Here is a 6,555-nt window from a genome sequence, read left to right on the forward strand (position 1 = left end):
GGCTGCTAAATGTTGGTTTTGTATCTAATAAATTATCTATTTAAAAAATTGCGTAAGGGGATCCTTAAACAGTCGTGAAAAATGTATAACTTGGGTATGACCGAAAGGATTAAACTTCTGAGACCAGGCCATTTTCACAGTTTGTTGGTCGTCTGGATTATTTTATAAAAAAGCTTGTTAAAACATCAACCTGTTGTCTACAGTCAAGATATGAACATCATTTTTTTAGGACAAACTGGGGTATTAGAATATTTGTGTTGCAGTGAGGCACTTGCATGTTAAAAATGGTTGTAGGGCCTTAAGACAAATAATAAAGAAAAACGAACAGACTCTCCGATATGTATTGATATCACAGACATATAAGTAAAACCTAAGCCATTTTCCTTTCTAACACTTCTCATATGTCTTGGGAGTCACACTGTGAAGAAATATCATATAACTATTACAGTTGAAAAATACTGCATTTTTTCAAAGAAAGTCAAGACGCTTTGCTCATGACATTTACTTACGCCAATAATAACATAATAATGTCATATTTATTGATATTACACCACAGCAATGCTACACAAGCAAATGCGTGTCAAAATGCTCCTCTGGCCTTCCACACAGCCTATTGGCCTTTTTGTCCCTCTGGCCTTCCATACAAGATGGTGACGTCGTCTCCCATATAGGGCATAATGGGGCCTCTATTTCCCTAAACAACAGAGAGGAGAGACGGAGCCGCGAGCTAGCGGCAGAAATGAGCCAAAAAGCGATGAATATGGACAATAAGTGGATCAATCTTGGATGTAACAGTTTGGTTTAAAGCCAACGACCCGAAAGAGGCGGAAGTTCCAGGTATAATAGAAATCACCTGTAGAGGCTAGAAATACCCGGAAAGAGACCTCTTAACCGCTAACTCGATCCTTTCAGACGCAACCATTGGTAAGTCGCGGCTTGTATGGTTGATAAATTATTAAAATATGAATCAGAGGTGCTTTTTACGCGTGGGCGAGTGTCTCGGGCTCAGGGTATGAGATGATATATAAAATGTGTGATGATGTTAGTCCTAACTAGTATCGTTGATTGTAATGAGACTATTTTTGAAATTTGACCTCATGCATAAAGTTACCTATGTGAAATGGATAATTATAGCTTCATCAAACTTTGCAACCACAAACAAAGACCTAGGTCATTCAGAGGATGTATGGCTTCCTATGTATTTTCAACACATTTTCACTCCATCTTGTAAAATAACGTCGTTGTTATTGACGCTAAAACTGTCTTAACGTCATATAACACCAGCCTTGGCGGGACTATTGCTTCCCTTTGGTGTTAGGTTAAAGAAAAGCTTGTGGGTGGGCTCATGGGAAAGGGATGGTGTGTGTTTGTACGATTAGGACACACGGGACATGAACCTCACTCTCTGGGTGAAATTCTGTGGTTTGACCAAACCACCACCTGTCCAACTCCCTATGGAAGTTTCCCGTTACATACTACTCACTAAAGTGACAGACGGCCATGTCCAAACGTGCGTATTTTACGCGTTCGGAATGAGAACGGCTTATATTTTGACCAAAGTCAATTTCAAGGGTTTTCACCAAGTCTTTCTTAGCAAATATTCAACCCAAAACAACTAAGGGGACTAGTTGAGCATGGTATTGGCCACATACTTAATCATAATACACTTAGCACTTATACACCTTATACACAAGTAAAAACAATGACACACCATGCTGAGCTGCATCTCAAATTAATCTAAGGTTCCCAGCTTTCAGATGATAACACTAAATAATAGCCGTGATTTTGCATGTACTGTTGACCTGCTCTCTCACCTAATAAAAACCCTGTTCCCTAAAATAAAGAAAAGAGACAAAATGGGTCTGGACCTGAACAGCCTTAAAGAGGACTCTTTAGTTTTTTCCTTTTAAGAAGGTTTTAATTGTTATGAACTGAAAGAATATTTACAAAAACAATGTAGATATGGTTTATGGCACTTGGTTTGCATTTCATCAGCTTGTTTGAGTTTATAATAATTTGACAGGTGTGCGCCATATAGGCTCCCCACTAGGAAAGCTCAAGGATTTTGTATATCCACTTACAAAGCTGTGCATACGTAACGATTGTTTACACCCTGTCTGTGTGCCATTCACAAAGGAACAACACAGTTGCATGGTGCTAATCTCTGTACCAAATTGAAAGTAACTAATGTGAAACACTAAAGAGATATATAAACGAAAGCAAATTTAGACTTCACTCTTTCAGTGTTTTGTAAGCCAGCCCCGAAGCTGCTGCCGCTGATTGACACTGCAGCAAAGTTAAAGGAGAATTCCGGCCAATTTTTATGTTAATCTTGATCGCTATAAACATGTGAGTACTTTGATTGAAAATCCCGTGACCTGAATCGGTCAGGCAACACTGAGTAGCTGCAGGCTGCCTGCCCGCCTAGGGAAGTATCTCACAGATCGAAATGCCAAGTCTCCTACTCACCAGATACACCAGATAGATCGATCACACACAAAATGGGTGAGCTACAATACACACGGAACTGCTTCTTCATGATTTCACAAAAGCCTGGCTGAACACACTGAGCTAACAGCTGCAGCTCAGCTCTAGCAGCTAACCAAGCTACCCACTGCAAGAACAAGACAGGGTAGGTGAATTTAAACAATGTCTGACTTGAAAAACGCCTCTTGATGTTGTAAGGGCCCTCTTCATGTTGTACAGACATTAATTTCATTGTGTGTCTGTAAGAGGACAAAGGCACACTAAAACCTGCTGTTAACTGGACGTTTTAGCTCAGTGGAAGCTTATACACGTAGCCTACTGTAGCTGCAATGCTCCGTGTTGTCTGCACCGATTCATGTCTGGTTGTTTCAGTCAAAAGTACCGCAGTGTTCTATCCTTTTGTAAGGTCACCCTCAACAATTAACAGTAAAACTAAGAACATTGTAGGTTACATTGTTCAATAAAAAATGTTGACCGACAGGTTCATGTAGATTTGAGGCAGTGCTGGGGAGTAACAAAATACAGCACAGGGTTAGTATTCAGAATACAAATATGAGTAAATGTATTCTGTTACAGTTCCAATTTAAATAGTTGGTATTTATAATACAGTTACATTGTTGAAATCAATTTTATTTATATAAAAGTATATATATAATAGTTTATTCACCATCTAAATAAATTTAGGCATGCATTCCTCTTGGAAATTCAATCACATATAATAAAGAACAGGGAGAATGGAATATAAGGTGCAGTGGCAACCTCTGCAGCTACCAATAAATTAAAATTTTTAGAAGATGATTTTGAGAGAATTTACCAGATAGAGTTGATCTAGATCCACACAGCCTATTGGCCTTTTTGTCCCCTCTGGCCTTCCATACAAGATGGTGACGTCGTCTCCCATATATGGGCATAATGGGGCCTCTATTTCCCTAAACAACAGAGAGGAGAGACGGAGCCGCGAGCTAGCGTCAGAACTGACCAAAACGCGATGAATTAGGACATAAAGTGGTCAATCTTGGATTAACAGTTGGATTTAAAGCCCAACGACCCGAAAGAGGCTGGAAGTTCCAGGCTCAATAGAAAATCACCTAGAGGCTAGAAATACCGGAAGAGACCTCCTTAACCGCTAACTCGTACCTTTCAGACGCAACCATTGGTAAGTCGCTGGCTTGTATGTTGATAAATTATTAAACTATGAATCAGAGGTGCTATTTTTACGCGTGGGCGAGTGTCTCGGGCTCAGAGGTATGAGCCTGATTATATAAATGTGTGATGATGTTAGTCCTAACTAGTATCCGTTGTATTGTAATGAGACTATTTTTGAAATTTGACCTCATTGCATAAAGTTACCTATGTGATAACTGGATAATTATAGCTTCATCAAACTTTGCAACCACAAACTAAAGACCTAGGTCATTCAGAGGATGTATGGCCTTCCTATGTATTTTCAACACATTTTCACTCCCATCTTGTAAAATAACGTCGTTGTTATTGACGCTAAAACTGTCCTTTAACGTCATATAACACACGCTTGGTCGGGACTATTGGCTTCCCTTTCGGTGTTAGGTTAAAGAAAAGCTTGTGGGTGGGCTCATGGGAACGGGATGGCTGTGTTTGTACGATTAAGGACACACGGGACATGAACCTCACTCTCCTGGGTGAAATTCCTGTGTTTGACCAAACCACCACCCTGTCCAACCTCCCTATGTGAAGTTTCCCGCTTACATACTACTCACTAAAGTGACAGACGGCCACTGTCCAAACGTGCGTATTTTACGCGTTCGGAATGAGAACGGCTTTATATTTTGACCAAAGTCAATTTTCAAGTGGTTTTCACCAAGTCTTTCTAGCAAATATTATCAACCCAAAACAACTAAGGGGACCTAGTTGAGCATGGTATTGGCCACATACTTCAATCATAATACACTTAGCACTTATACACCCTTATACACAAGTAAAACACATGACACACCATGCTGAGCTGCATCTCAAATTAATCTTAAGGTTCCCAGCTTTCAGATGATAACACTAAATAATAGCCGTGATTTTGCATGTACTGTTGACCTGCTCTCCTCACCTTAATAAAACCCTGTTCCCCTATAAATAAAGAAAAGAGACAAAAATGGGTCTGGACCTGACCAGCCTTAAAGAGGACTCTTTAGTTTTTTCCTTTTTAAGAAGGTTTTAATTGTTATGAACTGAAAAGAATATTTACAAAAACAATGTAGATATGGTTTATGGCACTTTGGTTTGCATTTCATCAGCTTGTTTGAGTTTATTAATAATTTGACAGGTGTGCGCCATATAGGCCTACCCACTAGGAAAGCTCAAGGATTTCTGTATATCCACTTACAAAAGCTGTAGCATACGTAACGATTGTTTTACACCCTGTCTGTGTTGCCATTCACAAAGGAACAACACAGTTGCATGGTGCTAATTCTCTGTACAAATTTGAAAGTAACTAATGTGAAACACTAAAGGAGATATATAAACGAAAGCAAATTTAGACTTCACTCTTTCAGTGTTTTTGTAAGCCAGCCCCTGAAGCTGCTGCCGCTTGATTGACACTGCAGCAAAAGTTAAAGGAGAATTCCGGCCAATTTTTATGTTAATCTTGATCGCTATAAACATGTGAGTACTTTTGATTGAAAAATCCCGTGACCTGAATCGGTCCAGGCAACACTGAGTAGCTGCAGGCTGCCTGCCCGCCTAAGGGAAGTATCTCACAGATCGACATTGCCAAGTCTCCTACTCACCAGATACACCAGATAGATCGATCACACACAAAATGGATGAGCTACAAATACACACGGAACTGCTTCTTCATGATTTTCACAAAAGCCTGGCTGAACACACTGAGCTAACAGCTAGCAGCTAGCTCTAGCAGCTAACCAAGCTACCCACCTGCAAGAACAAGACAGGGTAGGTGAATTTAAACAATGTCTGACTTGAAAACGCATCTTGATGTTACGTAAGGGCCCTCTTCATGTTGTACAGACATATTAATTTCATTGTGTGTCTGTTAAGAGGCACAAAGGCACACTAAAACCTGCCCTGTTAACTGCCGTTTTAGCTCAGTGGAAGCTTATACACGTAGCCTACTGTAGCTGCAGCTGCTCCGTGTTGTCTGCACCGATTCATGTCTGGTTGTTTTCAGTCAAAAGTACTCGCAGTGTTCTATCCTTTTGTTAAGGTCACCCTCAAAACATTTAACAGTAAAACTAAGAACATTGTAGGTTACATTGTTCAATAAAAATGTTGACTGAACTGGTTCATGTAGTATTTGTAGGCAGTGCTGGGGAGTAACAAAATACATGCACCAGGGTTAAGTATTCAGAATACAAATTATGAGTAACTGTATTCTGTTACAGTTCCAATTTAAATAGTTGGTATTTATAATACAGTTACATTGTTGAAATCAATTTTTATTTATATAAAAGTATATATATATATAGTTTATTCACCATCTAAATAAATTTAGGCATGCATTTCCTCTTGGAAATTCAATTCACATTAAATAAAGAACAGGGAGAATGGAATATAATGGTGCAGTGCAACCTCTGCAGCTACCAATTAAATTAAATTTTATTTAGAAGAGTTATTTTGAGAGAATTTACAGATAGAGTTGATCTAGACCAAACTATAATTTACAATAATTTTGCCCCTCCAGAGCAAGCAACAGTGCGACAGTGGCAAGGAAAAACTTCCTTTTAGGCAGAAACCTCGGTCAGACCCAGGCTCTTGGTAGGCGGTGTCTGACGACCGGTTGGGGTTGAAATGAATAGTAAAACAACAGTTTGTAGTAGTTCATGGCATAGCAGGGCACTACAAGGCATTACAAGGCACAGCAGAGCGTAGCAGGACACCGCACATCATAGTAGGACGTAACAGGGAATCGCAGGACGAGTAGCAGGACCACAGAGACAGCTGCAAAGGTGATCTTGAAGCCTCCCTGATCCAAGGAAACATGCTGGGGGGCAAAAGAACATGAGGACTCCGGAAACTGACTCCCCAGAGTTAGGTTAGTAACAGGCATTTCTGGTATGGATGCACACAAATGGAAAGATA

General features: G+C 39.8%; 1 long non-coding RNA gene across 1 annotated transcript in view; it reads right to left on the bottom strand.

Annotated features, from left to right (window-relative positions):
• Window positions 1-4,188, bottom strand: part of LOC116701939 (uncharacterized) — a 19,843-nt gene extending 15,655 nt beyond the window's left edge. Inside the window, exon 1 of the long non-coding RNA XR_004335035.1 lies at window positions 4,108-4,188. This is a non-coding gene — a long non-coding RNA (uncharacterized LOC116701939). The remainder of the gene's footprint in view (window positions 1-4,107) is intronic.
• Window positions 4,189-6,555: the final 2,367 nt, after the last annotated feature.

Source organism: Etheostoma spectabile, chromosome 14, assembly GCF_008692095.1.
Source record: "Etheostoma spectabile isolate EspeVRDwgs_2016 chromosome 14, UIUC_Espe_1.0, whole genome shotgun sequence".
Lineage (NCBI taxonomy): Eukaryota > Metazoa > Chordata > Actinopteri > Perciformes > Percidae > Etheostoma > Etheostoma spectabile.